At 41.2% G+C, this 23,536-nt stretch overlaps 1 protein-coding gene across 7 annotated transcripts in view; it reads right to left on the reverse strand.

Annotated features, from left to right (window-relative positions):
- LOC111864021 (diuretic hormone receptor) overlaps nt 1-23,536 on the reverse strand; it is a 529,565-nt gene that overhangs the window by 339,463 nt on the left and 166,566 nt on the right. The window contains exon 2 of one of the 7 annotated variants that reach the window (XM_033751293.1): nt 202-259. The exons of the other annotated variants lie outside the window; for them this stretch is intronic. The gene's annotated coding sequence lies outside the window, so the exon portion shown is untranslated. The remainder of the gene's footprint in view (nt 1-201; nt 260-23,536) is intronic. 7 annotated transcript variants of the gene reach the window in all.

A 23,536-nucleotide genomic window follows, 5' to 3' on the forward strand; every position in this document is an offset into this window, starting at 1 on the left:
CCAGACCCGGGATCGAACCCGGGCCGTCGCGGTGGGAAGTCAGCGACTAACCGCTTGAGCTATGGCGCGGTCAAGCCAAGCTTTAGTCAAAAGATTTAATTTCAGTTAAGCGTGTAACATGTGGCATACTTCAAGGGCGCTAGTCCTATACAACATCAATGTCTATTCTGAAACCGATAGAAGCTTTCGTGTGTGCCTTACCGTGATGATGTGTTCGTCTCGGAGAATGGTTACCGATAACAAAGACGGGCCAACTCACCTGTAACAGAGTAAAGTACGACCAATATTAGCACTCTCGCTGTGTCTATTGACACGGGCGCCTGAACTCACCCTGCTTCGTAGAGTTTACACAAGCATCAGATTGTGGATTGAGGGGGTGGGGGGTTGATTTCAACCATCAGTCTAAATATGTGCACAACAGAGACTGACAGACGTGAGAATAACTGAATATAAAAGGCTACATATGACATGTGTGTGTTATTCGACTAGGAACATATCTGCATTTGTGAACGTCCATACTCGTAAATTCACAGAAATGTATTTCAACACAGAACTCTACTTGCACCTGACTTTTGTTGTCCTAATCTCAATATTCTTACATAATAAAGAATTATATCTTTGGGGTATAACGCCGTGCTCTCCGTTGAAAGTCAACACACGTTTCGGAGGAACATATCGCCTACGTCTTCAGGATCGAAGTATAAAGTGATCATGAAAAAAGCGTGAAAGCAGGTGGAAAGCAGAGGAATATATTCCTCCGAAACTTCTGTTGACTTTCAACGGAATACACGTTGTTACAAATCCTACAAGATAGAAATATTCATAACCACAGCTTTGAGAAAATCAAATCATAATTCTTAAGGAATATTGTGATGAATTTTACACTCCCGAAACTAGTTAAAGACAAAGTTATGTTACGACCGACGGTCAGTCGGCCGGTCTCTCTTGGTGTCAAGACCTCAACTGCGGTCCAAGCCCATATTTTTTTACTGTCAAACAGTTGCGGGTTTGTTGATGTGGGGTGCCGTCTCTGACGAGAGGACGGGTCTGTCTTTTACAATTACTTCTGGTACTCGTCAGCGCAGTCATTCTCAGGCCGGAGTCCCACGGGACTCATGATTATATTTTACTCTCTCAGACTGCAGACTCCTCCAGTCTGGAGGGCCTCAGCCAGTGAAGACAGAACAGACTAAGAAGTCTTGGCGCTTGCTGGAGGGAACTGTACTTATGTCCCCCAGCAACAGGGTTGCCCGGCTATAGCCCCAGATACTGGGTTCTCTATTAGTCCCCTCCTACGACTCACAGGACTACGATGCAGGTATTCGAACCCGCCTCCACGCGGGGAGACTCCCGAAACTTCGAATTCGATCTCGTTATATAGCCTTGGGACGGACCCCATGGAAAATATCTTTTCTTGCATTTGCATTGTTGCAGTGTGACCTTGCCGTTGAGGCAAACCGCTTCCAGTTCTTTTATTGTTGGGTACATAAGCGTGATTACGGTCACGTGACGTTAACCAAGCCATTGTTTAGCAACGAGGAGTCTTCTTTTGGTTAAACTATTCCGGATTTCAGCAGATATGCCATAATATTATCTTTCCTTAGGTTACGGCACCGCGTTTTACGTATATGTAAAAGGAAGTTAAAAGTCTGTGTATTTTATTCTTCAAGCCTTCATTTTTCTTCACGAAACTCGCAACTGGAATATTGCGATTTTTGGAACCAGAACAGGAACATTATTCCAGGAAAAACGAGGGCAGATACTCTTAGCAAGAAACCTGAATGAAAATGGAAGCTACACGGAAATGTTTACTGAGATGTGAAAGGGCCTGTGACACTGTACTAAAAGTGAATTCGATCAAGTTCACCACTTAAAAAGTTCTGCAGAATCACGAGCAGCGGTTCAAATAGTTAATATTCGAGAAGTTAAGGGTTCTAATCTCAGCCAGGGTGCGCCTGATTTACCGAATTAAATTTCTTTTCCCTCAGCCTCCCTCTACAAGTTGTGGAATGATACTGTAAGATAAATCATAACAGGTTCCTTCCACACGAGCGTTCCAATTTGTTGCATAATTATATTCCTTTATTTGAGGCTCTTAGAACAATTCATGTAGAAAAGCGTCGTGTAATGATTGAAGAATTAGTCATCATTTTCTGAAAATAAAGTGTGAAATACCATGTTCATTGAATTAAAAAGTATCTGTATTTAACTATCTTCAATTTGAAAATTATCTCATTCGTGAAGAGGAATAATTTATAAAACATTCTGTATGTGACGAATAACCGTATTCTGGATGATTATTCTGGTTTAGTTCACCGACTTTTCGGAGGAATGTACGGCTTCTATATTCAGAGTACGTCGAATATACAGTAAGAGTAAAGTCTCAAAATATGGAGGTAGTACGTTGCTCCGAAACGTCAATAAAATTCTATAAGAATACATGATGTTATATCTTAAAATGCATCAATCTTCATGGCCACCACCGCGAGGAATTCCCATCTCGCAACTCTGTTCTTGCCTTTAAAATGTAAACACGTTCCATTTTGGTATTACTGGCTTTTTGGAATTTGTTCATCATCCGGCATTCTAAAAATTAGAGAAATTCAGATCTACATTTTCCATTTTCTTTCCACAAATTAAGATTTGTTTCGAATTTCCTCTTAAACAACGTCCCATATTAGAAGAGTTGTACCTTACTTTGTACGTTTAAGCGTCATTCCTCATTACACATATATGTAGGCCTAGATTTATAAATACACAATATATTCCTATATATCCTCACACACACACACATTATAACATGCATACATACCTTCCATTATATGCATATTGTCACGTGAATGGGTTTAACTATAAAGGGGGTTTAAATTGATGACCGGATTTACTGGACTTCTGATACATCACGTGACTACACTTTACAGTTCACTGTTACACACACCCCAGTGTTCACAGTAACGTCTTCACTGCCGTTGCTCGGTAGCGGCTTCAACGGCATACGTTCTCCTTCCCCTGGGTTCCCGAACTCTCCCTGCTCTCAGCTACCAACGACCGAGCTTTAGCGGTCCTCCCACTAACTCACCAACACACTCCCCACTGACTCAATTAACTCAACTCAGAAACCAACTCAAGTAAATCTCTCTACTAACTGCAACTCCTAAATTGTGCTGCCTATAACATTTCGGCACGGACCGAACAGAAAACACTGTTCCTCTGTTGCAGTGCAATTGTTGCGTTCTTGTACATTTGGGGAGCCGCTGCCCAGCAACGGCTGTTGTATAGTTGCTTATTTCGCGATCGTTGCCTTGCAACGGGTCTACATGCCACAATATATTCATACATACCAACACACATTCATTACATTTATACATTCATACATACAATAAGGCGTACGTATATTAATATAGACGTATATACAAGCATGAATTAACGAGCGAACACACACACACACAAGCCTGCATTAACACACAGAGCAGCGCTTGCGTACATACGTACATCTTTCATGTCGGAAAGAAAGACGGAGAGCGCCCTGTATTTCTGCAGCCACGGGACTGCATATGAGCGTCCTGAACCACGGAGGGGTCCCAAGTGGACTGTATGTGTCATCCATCTCAATCCAATTTGCTAGTCTATGATTCCCGTCTCTCTTCAAAGAGCATTTCTCACAGAATCGCGTTCTGCAAGGTTCGACGTTAGATTTCGCTGATCCAGACGTTCGTGCTTTCATACACTCTGGCTACAACATAGAGATCTCATTGTCCACAGAAATATGTCTTATATCCAGTAACAACTGTAACACATTGCCTCTCACATCTGTCAATAAATTATTATAAACATGTAAAATAACACAATGGAAATGCAGATTTGTAAGTTATCACAGAGGTAGTTAGGAAGTGTTCCAGTAGTTTGTGATATAATATAATGCAGTCCATTTAAAGTCAACCGACGTTTCGGAGAAACACGTCGCCTCTGCTTGTTACCTGCTTCATGTTTTCTTCTTGCTTGGTTTACCCGTAGACCGTGAATATGGAAACGACATGTTCTTCCGAAACGTCGCTTGACTGTAAACGGTCTACAAGGTCAAATTATAAATCACTCCGTCCAATGTGACCTGTAAGTTTTTTACTACGTAAAATCTTAACACCCTTACATGTTTCGGACTCTGTGGACCATCTTCAGAGGGCAAACATCACTACAAACAGGAAACCACTATCACATAATTTGTTTACACGCAAAGTATGTACACTTATATGTTATTGTGCTATTGTGACGGACCAGAATGAAACAAATCAAAAGGTCTACAAGGTGTTATATCCCAGAAGATGTAATTCAATATCGTACAAAATTCACTGGAAAATATAGCAGCGGGACAGATTGAGCATTTCCATATTATCCGAAAGTTCATTAAAATAACTCAAAACTTATACAAACAAATTGCGATGCTCAGGCATTCCATGACCTTCCAGCCAATTACACGAAAAGCAGTTTAAGCGCGTAGGTTTTCATTAATTAGATCCATTTACTCATTCTGCAAAATTCCAAATTATTCCTTCGGATGCAAAGACTGATCAACCAAAATTGCCTTTTCACTCCCTCGTTAGTTTCCTTGCAGTCTGCTAAAGAAAAGATATACCCTGCTTGCCACAAAGCGTACAAAATATGAAACCTCATTTATTGAGTACTGACATGTAGACCTGCTTATGTAAATAAAATGAAACTATTAAGTGTCTCTAAAATCAGTATGAACAAAAATTAAACTGGGGTTCTTAATATTTTCATATTTATGTTTCGCAATATGGAAAATTCAAATTTACTTTATACATTGAAGAATACCGTCTTTTGGAATGTGGCGGCGTGTAGATATTATGTGAACCGACGTTTCGGAGGAACGTAACGCCCCCATCTTCAGGGTATAAAAATCATTGAGCGAGGAACCAGTGTGAGGTGGCTGCAGTCTGCCCTGAAGATGAAGGTGATATGTTCCTCCGAAACGTCGGTTCACATAAGATTTATACGGCGCCATATATCAAAATACGGCATTCTACACAGTCACCTCACTGAAAACCTCAAATCTTTCTTGCTTTATACATTCTTTGCAACATATAAGCATCTCACGCATTGATGAGATTTGAGGCCTTCGCAGTTGCTAAATTAATATGATGGCATCCTGGATCGTGACGCTCCGATTCCTTATGTATTATTATTATTATTATTAGAAGGGGTGGGTTTCCCTATGCACTTAGACCAGTTATTGGTCCATTGTGCGTCCCCCTTTAATTTCTACGCTCGCCATACCCTACCGGTACTGGTGCGTACTATCAGCCCCGTTCAGCCAACGAGGTCGGCCGTCGGTATCTGATATTTCCCCCATCTACCAGAGGCACTGGAAACTACTTGGGCGGGAAACTGTTGCATAATTTTGTTCAGAGGTCTCCTAGAGACATGAGGATCTTTTACGTGCCGTAAACCTACGACACGGGACCCATGGCTTAAAGTCTGCAATACGATCATGAAACTGAAAAAATCAGAGGCCAGGACCAAAGGGGGCTATAGAACCAGTTGATAACTCGTCCAAGGAGTCCTACCATCTGTAATATAACAATGAAACTGAAAAAATCAGAGGCCAGGGCCAAAGGGGGCTATAGAACCAGTTGATAACTCGTCCAAGGAATCCTACCGTCTGTAATATAATCATGAAACTGAAAAAATCAGAGGCCAGAGCCCAAGGGGGCTATAGAACTAGTTGATAACTCGTCCAAGGAATCCTACCGTCTGTAATATAATCATGAAACTGAAAAAATCAGAGTCGAGGGCCCAAGGGGGCTATAGAGCCAGTGAAAACAAAGAACTGAATGCAACCTTACGATACTTCACAGAACAAGTAACTGAAACTAAGCTTCACGGTATGTTATAGTATTACTTATCACCAGGACCCGGATTTTGATGACCTGAAAATATTTTAAAAAATGGCCTATGAAATGACCGAAAAAATCCAGAAAAATGACCTAAAATATGACCCAAAAATGTAATATGCAGGGCCAGGATTTTGATGACCTAAAATATTTAAAAAATGATCTCTAAATGATCGAAAAAATCCAGAAAAATGACCTAAAATATGACCCAAAAATGTAATATGCAGGGCCAGGATTTTGATGACCTAAAATATTTAAAAAATGATCTCTAAATGATCGAAAAAATCCAGAAAAATGACCTAAAGAAGAGAAAGAAAGAACGCTTCGCTTCCATATTATTCACATTTCAGAGAACATATCAAGAAAAATTCCCTAAAATGGCATAAAATGACAAGAAATGTATATAAAATCCAAAAATGAAAAAATTACCTTAAACCTAAAACTGCCAAAAAATCACCTATAAAATTTACATTTCTGTAACCAGAAGCTCATATCCGAGATTTATATATTTAAGAGCATCGCATAGGATACAAGGAAAAAAAGATGACATGTCACCAAAATCCGGGCCCTGCTTATCACTGTCTTTGATCCTACTGAATGCTTTCCTTTAAAGGCTATTGCTTTGAGCTTCCCTGCGTGCGCTTCTAACTCACTAGTCCGTATCACGACAGGACAACGTAAGCCGTTCTCAAAAGGGTACATCAATATAAGGTGATACGGCAGCCTCGTATCAGGCCTCTGTATTGCTCCTTTGTCAACAGTGATAACAATGCCTTCACAGAAGCCTTTTCAGCTGTTCACCATAAACCTTCATAGCCTATCGTGCTCCATAATTTGCTTCGAAGCATCCTATCAAATGATTTAACATAGGTAAAGCTGTCCCTATGGTTAACTAATTAAGCACTACGCCATGAAGGAGAATGTATTATTACTATGGCTCTACAGCACTTTGTTGGACCTTACATTATACACAGTCTACACACAGTAGTCTATACACAGTTGGTCTATACTCAGTCAGTAGGACTCCTTAGACGGGGGATCAGGGCGTCGCAAGGCCGCTACCTACACACAGAACAACACAAACACAGATTAAACGCACACAATGGAGTATGTAAGTACACGTATAGCTCCACATTTCCTTGAACACGACGCTAGTTAAGTTTTGAGTGGTCACCTTCAAGCCCCGGCCGCTTTACCCCCGGAGAAACAGCCACCGGTACTCATTGCGTAAGAACCTGTGTGGGACCCAGAGCCGGTCTGGACGACAGGCAGAAGAGGAAATTCTTGACCCTACCGGGACTCGAACTCCGATCCATAGGTGTTCCAGCCCTGGCTAGTCGCTATACCGACTACGCTATCCCGGCTCCCTCTTTAACATAGTCCGTTACCTAAATGCAACATTAGTGTCCGACCTGAAATCACATCCCTTTTGGATTAAGTGTTGCATGGAAGATGATAAATCCTATCTCCTATATAAACGTCATGAGACCTTATCCCGGGGCGCACATTTTTTCACAGTGTTTCAACATCCGTGAGGAATCGTGGACAAAGACACTCAAGTGTAGAAGTTTGGAACCCCAGTATCGGAGAGCAGACAAGGTATGCGCTACAACTGAAGCTTACTGTAAAAAGCTCATGGTAAATATTTTACAAGAAGACTTAACTTGTAATAAAACCCCCTTTCGTTCCGTGTCTTCTGTTTTCTTGTTGCTATGCGACCGTGACCGGTGCTTATGCAATGTTCAAGCTGTCTCTATTCATCGCTATTTCATAGCTTCCCATTCGTCTTCTGCTCTCTCACGATCTCTCTGGTTAAGATGGACTCCCTGATGAAACTAACTCCTACATCTATGAATATGACGAATAATATTTTCCAAGCAGTCACAGTTCTGGTCTAAACACTAGCAAATTAGGTCAGTGTTAAAGAACTTAAGGCGTAATGTTATTTTGGGTTTGTTATTGTAACGGATTTGCTCAAAGCACTTCTAGGCAACGGCTGGATTAACACGTTCCAACATGAAACAATGGAAGATGGTCAGTAACATTCAGCGCGCCTATGAACTCGTTGGATAGGAATCACGTGACTTGTTTTCTGTGTTGTCCGTGCAGAGCCTATACAACGAAGACCTGCTGTAGCTTAGATTAGTAACATATAAGAGGCTTAAACTTGGCGGTGGTAAAGCTTACAACAATTTAAATGACTAAGTTGTCGTTGTAACATAAGATATGTAAGTTAGGCATGATATGCTCTGTAAAGCTTTTACTGACATAGGACTTGTGTGTAGTGCAAAAGGAAGAATTTTCAACAACATGTTACATGTGCGAAATATACACTTGACGAAAGGCCAAGTGTATTAATAAGAGACAAACTGTCAGAGAGGATGTAACATGAGGACTGTTACCGTAGGAGTTCAGTTAGACGAACTTTCTGGTCGTGAGCCTCAAGGGGCCTAACGCCAAGACGAACTGACTGGCGGTAAACCGCTAGACGTAAAGTAACTTTGAATTTGACTTAGGTTAGTGCAGCGCGCAGTGCAATATAGTGCAGTGTAATGTAGTTAAAAGTCCAGGAGAGATTTTAGTTGAGTTTTGAGGTTCCGGGGCGATTCAACAAGAAATGACAATAAAACTTCATAGTGATTTGAACTGTTAGTTTCTGTGTTGAGATCCGCTGCTAGGAGACGACTAATGGAAACTGAGACTCCTAGTGCGTGTGCAACGGGAACTGTAAATTGTGTAAATCGGCGATAGCTCTGTATTAAGTGCAATTAAGTGAGAGTGGAACCGAAGTGCTAATCATCCGAATTAGAACCCGTTAATTTCGTCAGGCGTACCCCACCTACACGTGACATTATGAAGTTTTCTCCCATTATCACAGAACGTAAAGTTGGCGAAATGTATTTATGAGACTGAGGATCAGCTCTCTCAGTGACAATGCCGAAATATCCGATGAAAGCAAAGCAAAATCATACAAGAAACTCCAGAGGAGCATCAGTTCTCATCTGAAGGTAGCGTACATATTTTATAATGTCCATCTTTCGGACACTTATTTACGACTTTCATGTGCATACTGTATATTCTGGTCACTTCTTTAAGTCGGAGTACTTTCCAACTGAATCCCATTCTAGAGGCTTCGAAATACGAGTATATATGGAACCCGTTTACTCCTTCACTCATGCAGGTAGAATCATTATGGAATGTTGAAATTTTCAGAAACGTTTTAGTGATACAAATGCATATCCCATTCTGGGAAAACTTTCGCTAATTCCCTGTGCCGGGTTCGCGTAATGGGAGTAACTATCGTTGAATGAACACTGTGCATGACAAGGATAAGGAGTGGAACTGGGTAAAGGGGAATATAATTACATGAACATCATAATATATGTGTATGTCAATTTTAGTATTGCAAAAGAGATAAACAACATGTATCTAGAGAAATGTAACTCATAAGATACGAGTACCATCTGGTTATGACCTCATGATGTCGGTTACTTTATGCAGCTAAAATATATTGCTCCTGGGGGTCACAAACTGAGGTGGGGCCGAGATTTAATGATCTCTAGTCCCGCACGAGTGTGACACACCAACCCTAAACTATAGTAGAAAAATAATACATTGTTGTAAAATATTCATTTGAAGTCCAGATATGGAGGAGCGAAAATGCGACCAGGGAATTTGTGGTGCTGGACAAACCGTACAACTGGCAGCGCTCCTGGCCAACATATGATTGTCGGTCAATGTTTTGCAGAGGGAGAGAGCCTTAATGTCAATACTGGCCAAGGCCGTTTCAAGCTGCATCACTTCACGTGAGAAGACTAGCCTCTGCCTGTCCTTGTGATTAAACACTGAAAGTTCCTGCTCAGAAGGGAAGGGGATATAATAAAAGAAAATGAGTGGAATATGGAAGATAATTGAGGAGATACTTGAATGAAATAGCGGCTCCGGTCTAGAAAACCGAAATTAACGGCCGTGGGGATTCGTTGCGCTGGCCACGCGACACCCTCTATCAATTTAAGTTGGCAACTACTTCGCCGACAAGTTGCGGTCTATCGGTCTGTCGGTATAGTTAGCTTGTGGAATAAAACCATGTAGTCTGTTTTTTTTAGTGTAATATAGAAATGCTTTCGTTTGCATTTGTCTTCTTCTCTTTTATACCGGCTATATTTACATGTATTTGAATGCGGTGATCTTTGTCAAAGGCACGGTCCCCGTCCCTGTCCTACTAGCATTGCTTGTGTGCCGCTGACAGTGGCAAGCTGGAATTTGAAGCACGGGTAAGATTTTTGCACTGTCCCGCTGAATGCCATCACAGCATAAAACAGCTTTCCCGTCACACAGTACTGATAAAAGCTTTCAACAGCAAACTGTAACCTGAAGTCCATTTAGCATGATGTGCTCATAAGATATCACAAAATATGGGACGTAAGGTAGATCTGCCTCTGTGTTTAATCAAGGACCATACCATAAAGATGTGTATGTGAGGGGGTTCTTGATTCTTAACGTCGGCGCTAGATGGGAAGCTGGGTGGGCCCCAGAGACGGCCTGGACAATTTTGAGAATAGAAAGACCCCCCCCCCCGGTTAATAGAATCCACATTACCCATTGCTTCCCACCGTAGCCAATCCCTAGTGAGCTAACTTTAGAAAGGATAAAATTTACTTCTCAAAAAGTGTCTACTGCACAAGTAGGCATGGCAGGGCATGTAGCACGAATGGGAGAGAAGAGGAATACATATAGGGTATTGGTAGGAAAGCCAGATGGAAAGAGACCACTGGGAAGACCAAGGCGTAGGTGGGTGAACAATATAAAATGGATCTTAGAGAGATAGGATGGAATGGTATGGATTGGGTTGTTCTTGCTCAGGATAGGGACCAGTGGAGGGTTCTTGTGAACATGGTAATAAACCTTCGGGTTCCGTAAAACGCTGGGAAATTCTTGAGTAGCTGCACAATTGGCAGCTTCTCAAGAAGGGCTCAGCTTCATGAATGAGTGATCTACAGCACAAGAAAATAATAGCAACGGCAGTAATGACTCTACTTATTCAGTTCACTTATTTACATTCTTGATAACTGTAAAGAAACCTATTATATAGTCAAGCAGTGAAAGAAAAGGTGTATATAACACAAATAAGATAACAAAATAAAAGAGGAACTACCAATAACATACTGTGACATGTTGCGCAACGGAGGACACCCACCTCCCCAGCGGTACGTGGCGGTAAAGTAGCGCTCGCGTTACTACGGTAATAGGCGAGTCCCCGCCCCGCCACTCTCCCCATGGTGATGTAACGCGTAACACGCGGTGACGCAACAGCGGTGACGTCACCGTGTATAATATTCTGTTCTAAAACGTTAATGACAAATAGAACATTAAGGTGCCGCACTCGAATAAATGGTGGACGATTCAGCCCAACATATCCTCATATGTACAGCCACATACGTCATTAAAAGAAATTGGTATAGGTCCTAGCCATACTGCAAATTTTCTTTGGATTCAAACTGTGGTCCTCTGGGTCGCAAGAGTGTGTAGTCTTGTAGAAGGATACCGACGTTAATATACTATCTCCATTTTCAGGGCTAAACAATTTAGGTAATAAGTAATTATATATTGCTTTGATGTATTAGTAAATAGGTATTTTGAAGACGTTTGCAACTGAAAGCGAATGTTATTCACTATACATCATGTCCGACAATTCTGTAAGCGTAACACTGTAGTTGTAGCGCAAATAACAACGCTGGTCAGTTAAAACGTATTGGGTTACGTCAATACTCGTATGTGATACAGAAATTTTGTTTGAACCAGTCACTGGAATTCACTTTGTTTTGCGATTACAGTAAGCGTTCTATGGCCGCAGTATTATGAATTGTTTCAACATTATAAAGGAAATTCTATCACATGTATCAGCAGAGACGAACCTTTTGGGGAGGGGTGTGACAGGCGGCCATGCTTTTAGTGCAGCCCAAGGGTAAAACATGGCCAAATGGAAAGGTTCAGGGTCACCGACACTGGATAAAAATATGAATATCAAAATCAAAGAACAGAATGTCGTTTAGCATTTGTTTTATTATTATTTTCCCATCTACGTTCTAAAACTTTTATTTAGAAATCTTAGAGTATTGTAACGTGTTTGCAATCCAGAGAAGCCACTGCTATGGAAACGCTAGAATAGACCGTTACAGAGGAGACAACAATTGCTCCATTGTAGTTCTAGCAGGAGTCTCCATGGTTATAACAAAGGGTTTCGTTGCCTAACAGCGGCCAAGGTTATAAAAGCCCAGTTTCGACGAGAAGTCTTCAGTCTTCATCGAGCCTCCAAAGAAGGAAGTCGTGACCGAGCCTCCAGAGAAGAAAGTCTTCATCGAGCCTCCAAAGAAGAAAGCCTCGGAATAGCCTCCAAAGAAGAAAGCCCTGGAATATCCGCTGCAGAAAGGAGGCTGCTATACACCGCCAGCGAAGCCAGTCTGGTGTCGCCGAGTTATAGTAAGCAGTGATCGCAACACTGCGGGTGTAAATGATTGTGTAAGCGTGAAGGACAATAAATGTTCTACGGAATTTGAGGCCTACGTGAACTTACTTGTAGCGTGACAGACGCACGAAACACGCTACATTGGTGTCTCGGCGACATTGGACTGGCTTCGCTGGCGGTGTATAGCAGACTCCTTTCTGCAGCGGATATTCCAGGGCTTTCTTCTTTGGAGGCTATTCCGAGGCTTTCTTCTTTGGAGGCTCGATGAAGACTTTCTTCTCTGGAGGCTCGGTCACGACTTCCTTCTTTGGAGGCTCGATGAAGACTGAAGACTTCTCGTCGAAACTGGGCTTTTATAACCTTGGCCGCTGTTAGGCAACGAAACCCTTTGTTATAACCATGGAGACTCCTGCTAGAACTACAATGGAGCAATTGTTGTCTCCTCTGTAACGGTCTATTCTAGCGTTTCCATAGCAGTGGCTTCTCTGGATTGCAAACACGTTACAATACTCTAAGATTTCTAAATAAAAGTTTTAGAACGTAGATGGGAAAATAATAATAAAACAAATGCTAAACGACATTCTGTTCTTTGATTTTGATATTCATATTTTTATCCAGTGTCGGTGACCCTGAACCTTTCCATTTGGCCATGTTTTACCCTTGGGCTGCACTAAAAGCATGGCCGCCTGTCACACCCCTCCCCAAAAGGTTCGTNTTTCAAAGTAACGGGTGGGGCTACATTGCCATCTTTAGGTGTGACTTGCAGACGGGGTTTTGGATGGATGACAGGATTCATCGCCCCTTATACAGTCACATACTTCCGAACTACAGCTAACACAGCGCTATGGCTATCCTACACACTTTCCGGTTCACAGTTACACATTCACTAGGGTTTTTCACTCTTCACTAGTCGTCTTCTGGCAACGGATTTATCAGTCTCACTGGCACTTCAGCACATTATGAAGTCTTCTTGTAACAGCCTAATTCATCTGTTGCCACCATCCTGCAGCTGCCAATTCCGAAGACTCAACTCAGTTCCCTCTCGCCTACTTCAATTCACGACTATTGTGCTGAACTCCTACAACTCTATCTCTACTATTCCTGTCCTGACGAACACTTTTTGTAACCATTTACACGGACCCCACGGAAAACACCGTCTACTATTGTCCAGAATGCGTGTTTACTGGTCCGTTACCTATCACTGGATGTCCTATTGTTGAGAGCTTTTGTTGCGGCAATGTGTTTACCTGTTGCCTAGCAATGGGTATACATGTCACAATATATATAGGCACACATGGTGTGTATTCCAATTTGTTTACGTCATCTAGATAATACAAACATCAGGATGTGGTATGGCGTAGAAATTGAGAAGTAAATGACCAAAAGTGTGTGTCAACAGATCTTTTTTGTTGCTAGTGGGGTGGGACTAAGTCCCTTGTACTGCGGCCACTTCTGGCCTATTGTCCCAGCCTCAGATGACAGGTGAGGGTGATTGTGGAGCAATTGGTGGAATGAGGATTGTTAAGGGAAACCGTAGTATTCGGAGAAAATCTGCCCCAGCGCCACTTTGTCCACCACAAATCCCACTTTAGCAGACTCGGGATCGAACCCGGGCCACCGTGGTGGGAAGCCGGAGACTAACCACTTGAGCTATGGCGCGGCAGTGTCAAAAGGTTACTCCGACTTCGTGTACGAGTTAGGTCTGTCTCATTAAACAAAAGGATGAAGTAGAACTGAGATGATGATGAGGAGTTCTTCAGAGAATAGACGTGGAGAAAACTGAGTTTATTATTTTTAATCCACCTCACCGGAAAAGAATACGTGAGAAGCAGAAGTTCGCCAAGTTTTGCGGAGTGAATGTTCTTGGCAAAGACAGAAGAGAATTTGCTGTAGATTCATGACCTAATTAGATGACTAACTAGAGAAATAGCTGCTGTCTTTCACTTCAGAAACTTCCTCTTAATTTGACGTATTCTAACACCTAAAGATGAAAAAATACACGTAAAAAATTATAACTGTATTTACTTTAGAGTTCTATGAGACTTTCACGATATGGGTGCTCAAAAACAAAACATCGAGTAAGTGTCTGGAACTAAGAAGTTTAAAGTTGCAAGAGGATGGACAAAACAATTCAAGCAAATTATATAGTTTGCTTTTAATACTAATGGACTGATTCTAGTAATGAATATGAAGGACGCGGAACATGGAATATGCATTAGATGGCAAAAGGGTTGGATAAATTCTGATGGGCCGGTCACGGTAGCCGAGCGGTCTAAGGCATGTACTGTTTTCACTCGCTTGGAAACCGGGATCGTGGGTTCGAATCCCATTCAGGGCATGGATGTTTAGTTGTTGTGTGTGCATTTTTCTGTGTTTGCGTACAGGTATACGCCTTGCGACGAGCTGATCACCCGCCCAAGGAGTCCTACCGAACGTGTAAGATCTAGAAAACCCGAAGTGAACGGAGAAGTTCATGGAGGTAGGCCTAGGCCCACTGGGGCTGTAGTGCCAGGGGGGGAAATATTCTGATGGTGAAATGAGAACACTATAGAAGACCAAAACATAAATTAGACGATCATATCTTATTAGAGATAATGAGATTAGAATTTTAAAATAAATTAACAGAGTGTAAAATTATGAACGGAATGTAATCGTTCAGGTTATGTTCTTTAGTGATATTTATCGTTATCAAGGAACGAATCATCTTGTTCCATAAAAGATAAGATATTTCTTGATCGGCTTACATTCTGAGAAAATGACTGAGGTTCATTTTGCTGTTTCGCCATTCACAGTTACTTCAAGTACTCCAGAGCTGTTGACAATGGCAAGGATATGCGGCATGCGTTTCGTAAGATACAATGTTTAACCCTTGACTGTTCCATGTACGTTAATCGAAAGTCGAGAAGCTTTCTCAGTTCATCTGGCATATCTCGAAACAATGCATCCTGTATTATAGTCCTCAAAGCGCGGCCGCACACCAACTGCGTCAAGACAAGCATCAAGACATGAGACAAAATAAGCAGTCTTGCTTCATTCGTGATTCGTCAGCATCATGACTCAGACCGGTGTGCGATGGTTTTCATAATCTTATTCGTTTCAACTCTGCTCCTTTCTTTGCGTCATATAGCAGACATTGTGTCTTGACTGTTACATGTCTTGACGCATGCCGGTGTGCGGCATACCTAAGATAATGACATGAGGAGATCCTCAGAATAAGGAAGGAAGAAACCTGCCCTTAACGCTTGACATGTAAGGACTCCTGAGTCGGTGTTGCCATGTTCGAAATGCATTCATAAACAAGAAGCTTCCTTTCAATACCCTTGGTTTAGTCCTTCGTGGAGACATATGCTGTAACAGATTTGATCAAAGCATTGCCTGGCAACGGCTAAATAAGCACTTCCCAACATGGAACAATATAGGGGAAACTGTTTCCTATGCGCCAAGCAAAAATAGGAACTGGATTCTCTGTGACAAGCTGCTAGGTTACACAACGGTTCTTACAATAGAATATGTATTTCCTGTCGGGTCCGTGCCACGGCTATATAACAAGAATACCCGCTGGAGTTGAGAGTCAGTTGCCGGTAGGACATAGCCACGGGAAGTTCGTATTCGGGCAGTGAGGACTTAATGTGTGATTTTAAGGCTTTATGTGTAGTGCAGTGATATCTGGAGTGTGACAGAGTTCCTGTGTTAAAACCCGTTTCTGGGAAACGGATAAGAAAAATTTTGCAGAGGAATAGCCATTCTTTACATCTGTTGCCTGGCAACGACTAGAAGAAGCGGATGTAGACGATCTTATTTGTGTGTTATAATTACAGTAATCTTGAAAGTGTTATAATTATTTGTAGTTACGACTGGTGAATATCAAATAAATCGATTCACAAATCCAAACCCGCGTCTTTAGTCACTAATACACGTGATAATACAGTATTTAAATCAACTCTGATTTCCACGATACTGTTTCACGCTTAAGATTTTCTTGTAAATGCAAATTTGATCACAGTGCATATAATATTAACATATTAAACCATATTTATACAACAAAATTGCAAAAATGAATATGGTTTCCCCTTCCTTTTACTCTTTGACTCAAGGCTTATGAGACAAATTTCTCTCGCATGTATTTTTTAGTATCTCGTGTAAAAATATTGTAAGCCCTGGAACGTGACGTTGAAGAGAATAATGTTCGTTTTTCAATGCCTGTCTCTAGAGTGGCGAAGCACGGTTATCACAAACGTTAGGCCACACAGTTTAGACAATCTGAACAAAACACTTTCAATATATAATTCATTCAGAATTTGATCTGGGTCATTACTGGTCTTAATAACTTCCCTGTAGCATGAAGCATGTGAGACACAAAATTTGTAGGCATTCAGTAACAAATTTGTTTATATTAGTTTGTTTCAGTGTTAGAAAATACAATATCTCACTATATTTGAGACTTTATTTGGAGCACTCGAACTAAAAAAGCAAATTTCAAATTAAAATTTTATCACGGTCTTTAAATTTCGTTATTAAGACCATAGAAGGGAATTCATCCTCATTAAATTATTCTGACTTATATTGTAATAAATAAGTATGGCTTTAGTTTTACCATTTTCTTTCTTATGGATCGATAGATATATAATTATCTATACGTGCAGTATAGACACCATTAATGCACGCTCGAACAGATCTGAATTTCGCCAACAGATAAACGCCCCGCCAGTATGAGAAGCATCGGAAAACAAGTACCCCAGAAATGCGTTTCTAGATCTCTCTTTAAAAGGTTTAAGTGTGACGAAAGTATTACTTACTGCTTACTTATGGAGCTGAGCCCTTCTTGAGGAGAAGCCAAATCTGCAGCTACTCAAAAATTCCCAGCATTTTATGGAACCCGAAGGTTCATTACAGTGCTCACAAGAGCCCTCCACTGGTCCATATCCTGAGCCAGATCAATCCAATCCATACCATCCTATAATATTGTCCACCCATCTACGCCTTGGTCTTCCCAGTGGTCTCTTTCCTGCTGGCTTTCCCACCAATGTCCTATATGCGTTCCTCTGCTCCTCCATTCGTGCTACATGCCATGCCCATCTCATCCCTGCGACAAAAGTATACAGCTCTTATATGAAGAGATTCAAAAATACTTTTCTTTACTTCTAGTTTACAACATTTACTTTGAAAGTAAAATAATCGAGAAAGAATGGAGGATATTCGTACATGGTCTATGCAGATAATGCAGATTTATGGTGCCAAACTAACACGTCTTAACGTCAACACAGGAACACAATCGGATACTAGTGTGGAGGACTATCTAGGAATTAACATGAACAGAATTACGTATGTATCAAAGCGTCTTTAGCTCAATGCAGAACAAAATTATATTAAGGACGAAAATATAACACCCACAAATATAGCATTGGTTCAAATACTTCAAATAAAAATTAAGTTACTGAAGAAGTTAAGAATAGATTAAAATCAGATGAATATTTGCTTTTGTCTAGTTATTTTCTAACATTCCACGTAATTTCTGAAGACTAAACACACAGCTGTCGCTTTATGCGCGTGAAGTATAACCTTGATATTAAAAAAAGACGAATACCCATATACGAAGTTTCATTTTTAAATCATGAATTAAAAAAAAAACTTACTGAATTTATTAGACTGTTCCTTTGAATCAAATATCGAGGAAAGATTTTGTAATGTCGTCCCATATTTCCTTCACTCCTACGCACAATTCTTAATGTTCCAGGAATTGTGCTGATAACGAAAAGAAATATTCGTGACCTTGTTTTCAATATAATTCTACACAAACTCATTATCTACACATTGTGTAAAGAACCTTCATCAGAAACTTTCCACCCAAAGGGCAGTGAGACCTGGGAAAACCGAGACCAGTTCAATCTTCTGACCATGGGAACGGGTTTGTAGTAAGAAATGTTGGTTCGGAAGAGGAACACCAACAATAAGACAAGGATTATATATACTAAGAATATACATATGGCTCGCTAAATGTTTATTACTTCGGGATCCCGTCTCGTTAATCCAGTCAAAACTTCTACAAAAGCAGATGATCACAGAAATTGGGGTAATTAAATGGATTTTAAAATGACTGCACATTGCTGTATATCATGGTACATATGGGAACTGATGTATTAATTAGCCGATGATAGTGGCCTCGCGGTCTAAGGCATGAACTGTCTTTGCTCGCTCGAACACTGGGATCGTGGGTTCGGATCCCACTCAAAGCATGGATGTCTATGGGCATTTATTCTGTGTTTGTGCTGTCCTGTGTTTAAGTAGTGGTCTTGTGACGAGCTGATCACTAGTTCAAGGAGTCCTACCGACTGTGAAAAATTATTATAGAACTGAAGAAGAAGCCAAGGCATAACAAAGGGCTGCAGAGCTATTGAGGAATGAATGAATGTATTAATTAACGAAATCCTCTATTAATGTATATGTCTATGAACAATTGTGTTGATTTGTAACGAGATGATGTGCTAAATATAGGATCTCCGGATGAAAAGTGTCCAAAATAGAAAATGTATATCTCGGAAACTAATTGTCATACACATATCCGGTTTATGTAACCGGAAAGGGAAACTCTGAAGTTTTTTTTTCTATACCCGGTTTACGCACATATGCCGCCATATTTTTTCCACCATGTTAGAAATCACCTAGACAGAGAGATGGCTGGGATATGAATTGGCAGAGGTGGACCAATCGCTTGGGATCCTAGGTCGCCAGATTTAACCCCAGTGGATTTCTTTTTGTGAGGTTGTGTGAAGAGCATTGTCTACCAGGTTAAGATCAACGACCTTCAACACCTGGAAGCCCGCATAAGTGACGCTGTGGCTACGGTAACACCAAACATGCTTCAAACCTGGATATTTGTCGCGCCACCAAGGGAGCCCACAATTAAATTTATTGAGAAAGTTACATACACAGAAAAAGAACTTTGATAGCTTTCATTTGTAATGGCGTAACCCATTAATGTGTATAATAAATTCTTTCTGAGATATGATTTTATTTTGGATACCTTCCATCCGGACAGCCTTCACCAATGTTAATTTACTGCATCGGTAAATAACCTTCTTATGAAATAGAAAGCAGAGATAACCGTTGATGCTCTTGCTTCATAGATCTATCATACCCAGACAGTTTGATAAACATCAGTTAAAATCCGAGATTAAGGCAAGGTCCAAATGGACTAACATCTGTGAACAATAGATAGTTCCAGAAGCTTCTTCGCTGTTGTAGTAAGTAAAACTAATGGAAGCTCATATAAGGCTACGCCCTAAATGATCAGTATACCTATATAGGGCGTAATAAATATATGTTACATCACTCTGTGATAGATAGATGGGTTCAATGTGATCATAATTTGTTAATACACCCATGTCCAGAAACGCTTTGTTTAGTGCTAGGGCCTCTGAAATGTGGAGGACGCCCTTACCTCTTACCTCTGTGGCTTACTGGTGACATTTACCTAACATTTCTCCAAGGTCGCGCCATAGCTCATAGCGGTTGGTCGCTGGCGGCGGTCCGGGTTCGATCCCGGATCCGGTCAGGTGGGCTTTGTGGTGTACAAAGTGGCGCTGGGGCGGGTTTTCTCCGAGTACTTCGGTTTCCCCTGCCAATCTTCATTCCATCAAATTCTCCATCATCATAATCACCCGGGGCAGGCTACAATAAGCCAATCAGTGGCCGCCGTGCCGAATGGACCCAGTTGGACTCCACGCCCAATAAGCGAATAAAAAAAATCTCCAAGAGACCATACCCAAGCTGCTGGAAGTGGTGACTTTGGAAGTCAGTCGTGAAATGTGGTTCCAGCATGATGGCGCCCCGGCACACTGCATTAATGTTGTCCTTGAGTATTTGGATGAAGCCTTTGGCAACAGATGGATTGGAAATGGCGGCCAATAACCTGCCCCCCTCGCCCCCTGACTTGCTCCATTGGATTTTCTGAGAAGTAGTGGGTCTGGAATGGGGTCCACTCAGCCTCGTGATGATAATTAAGGAGCAATTCCACGGAAAAAGCAGCTCCGGTCTAGGAAACCGAAATTAACGGCGGTGGGGATTGTAAAAGTCAAAGTCATATTGCAACTGACGATCGGTCAGTCAATCAGTCAGGTAGTCAGTAAGTTTTGGTGCTGAGCCCCATCAGGGGCTAATGACCGGATATTTATTACTGTTTGGCAGTTACAGGTTTGTTTTTGTGTGGTGCCCTCTCTGACGAGACGACAGGTCTGTAGTTTGTATATGCTACTGGTCCTTGCCAGCACGGTCTTTCTTGAGCCCGAGTTCCTTGGGACTCGCGACCAGATTTTACTGTCTTAGATTTGAGACTTCCCTTTTCGTCGCCTCCTACGACTCGCAGGTTCACGGTGGAGGTATTCGACCCCGCCTCCACACGGGGGTGCAGCTTTAACTAACTCTTTGCTTCGAACTGTACTGCTAATAACTTCTGGGTACGGACCATATAGAAAACACCGTTTTCATTGTTATAGCATAACAATACCTCAACCGTTTTATAGAAACTGTGTTTGTTTATCCTCCTAATGCTTAGCAACGGCTGTAATGGTTGTCCTTTTTGAGGTCTCTGTCTAGCAACGGGTATATACGCCACAAAATACTGAATCGTTTACTGGATCTAAGTGTTCTCCACTCCATGAACGGTAAGTTATCAGAAGCAAAAAGCGGGATAAAGGTAGCCCACGTCATCTAAGCTTGCTTATCTGCAGGAAGAGAGTACTTACTACTAATCAATTACATACTAAATCGAAGAGCTCTCATGAGAAAAAGAGATAGAGAAAAGTATAAAAGCTTCCCACAATCGCCGGTTCATGATAATTTCAATTCCGCAACCTCCAGGAACAAGTGTTCACTATGGCATCTCGAGGCTTCGGAATTCATCATGCTTTGTACATGGTCTTGGTAAGATACAATTATTAATCATTTTCATTCATTAGTCAATGGCTGTACAGACATTTTTGGGCCCTGGCCCAGTACAGTACAGACAGTAGGACTCCTTGAACACGTGACCAGCCCGTCGCAAGGCAGCTACCTATACATAGGACAACATAACAGAATACACGGACACACAGATATCCATGCCTTGAGTGAGAATCAAACCCATGAACCCAGCGTTCATGCTTCAGACCGCAAGGCCACTGTGATCGACACAATTATTTATCACATAACATTATTTGCATAACATCAGTAAGGCAACAAGTCAAAGAGATTAAGACGTATCAAATCTCGTATTTTTATATCAATTCGACCAGTTTAAAATGTCTTCTTCCGTAACTATACATTTTGGTCTAGAAACATATGAAAACCCTGTTTTATTGAAATGATCCTAAATTAATGGGTTCTTGCTAGAAGATATTAAATATGAACTGAGAAGTTATGGAAACGAAAATGAGCAGTCTACTAGCTCACTGTGCAATAGAAATTTATTACTATTATCAAAAGGCGGTACTAAAGACGATGTTAGTTCTGCCTATTTCGGAAGTAATATAGTGCTCTTTTAAAACTCAGTCAAATGTCACTCAAAGTACATGGAACACATAGCAACACTAGATACGAGTACACTCAACCTATTGAACGGAGAATCCATGGGACATAGAAACGGCCGAGATACGAAAGATAAGAAGAAAACCATCCTATGACATCAAAGTTAATGATAACAGCTTCGTGCCTTAAGAGTACTACTTTTTCTTCGGAAAGAGAGTTTCAGGAGTAATAATTAAATATATGTGTGGGAAAGATCTGACTAATGGTCATTCAGCTGTCCAAGAGAATTTCTTATGGGACCCAAAGGAGTACGTGTATATTCACAAGATCCCGACATCCTGAACTAGTTAAATCAAACCGAAGATTTCTCTTAGAAATAAAAATCGTGTTTATATTTGTAGCACGGGAGCTTTATCATAATGACGGAATTACGAGTGCAGAAGAATTAAGTTTCTGAAAATTAATAGGTTCTTTTGTTTAAGAAGGAATTTAAAAACGTCCGATGTTGTTTCCAAATAAGTAAGTCCATATTTCAAACTTAATATTGATGAGTTAAACAGAAGGAATAAACAAGTGACGTACAGATACAAAAGTTAGATAGTATTTTTATGTTGATTAAATCATTCTGAAAGGAGCTTTTAGGCTATCCAAACTGCAGTCCAGCCGACTCCGTATGCTCCTCCTAAACTTAGGCGCTTATCTGTATCCCCTAATAAAATTCTTGGCCTCTCTGTTCACCGAACTTCAGTCAATAAAGTTTTTTTTTTGTGGGAGGGGCTATACGTAGAGGAAACTGTACTCTTTAAATCTGACGTCAGTGCAACCGTGAGTGGAATAAGAAGCTATATATGTATGGGCTACCCATATTGGCAAAGTAGATGATAAAGGTGAAATACGCTCGGCTGAATGTACGTATGCCCACTGCAAATTGGTAGCCTATTGAAGTAACACGCCCAAGAAGAAAAGTTTATGTCGTGTCACAATTTATATTGTTAATCTGCCTTATCTCGTTCGATGAACAATTAAATTTTAAACACCGACTTTTTTCTGTGAAGATTTCTGAGCCAATCGGCTCTGTTCATTCTATTGAACAATGTAATTGGCCTGAACGAAAAAGCATGAGGCACTAAAAAGTACAGGCTTTAATATATAGCAACATGAATCACGTTAAAAGACGGGGGTTCCTTCTCTCCTGTGGTTCAAAACCAGTTTCGAAACGATCAGTAATGTTGGGTGGTAATTTCACAGGATTGTTGAAAAGTGCGTTTGGTCGCTTCAGTCATTCCAAACCGGCTTGTTCTGCTTTCAGGGAATGTGTCTATTATCAGCCATAGATGCAAAAGATCCGCTTCAAGAAGAAGCACGCAATATACTGCGGTATCCTTCGTACCAGACTGAAGGTACTGCATATCCTACGACACCTCGTTCAACGTACCCGACTGCTGGCACTGCATATGCTACGACACCTCGTCCAACGTACCCGACTGAAGGTACTGCATATCCTACGACACCTCGTCGAACGTACCCGACTGAAGGTACTGCATATCCTACGACACCTCGTCGAACGTACCCGACTGAAGGTACTGCATATCCTACGACACCTCGTCGAACGTACCCGACCGAAGGTCCTGCATATCCTACCACACCTCGCCCCACTTAC

Source organism: Cryptotermes secundus, unplaced genomic scaffold (genome assembly GCF_002891405.2).
Source record: "Cryptotermes secundus unplaced genomic scaffold, Csec_1.0 scaffold303, whole genome shotgun sequence".
Taxonomy (NCBI): domain Eukaryota; kingdom Metazoa; phylum Arthropoda; class Insecta; order Blattodea; family Kalotermitidae; genus Cryptotermes; species Cryptotermes secundus.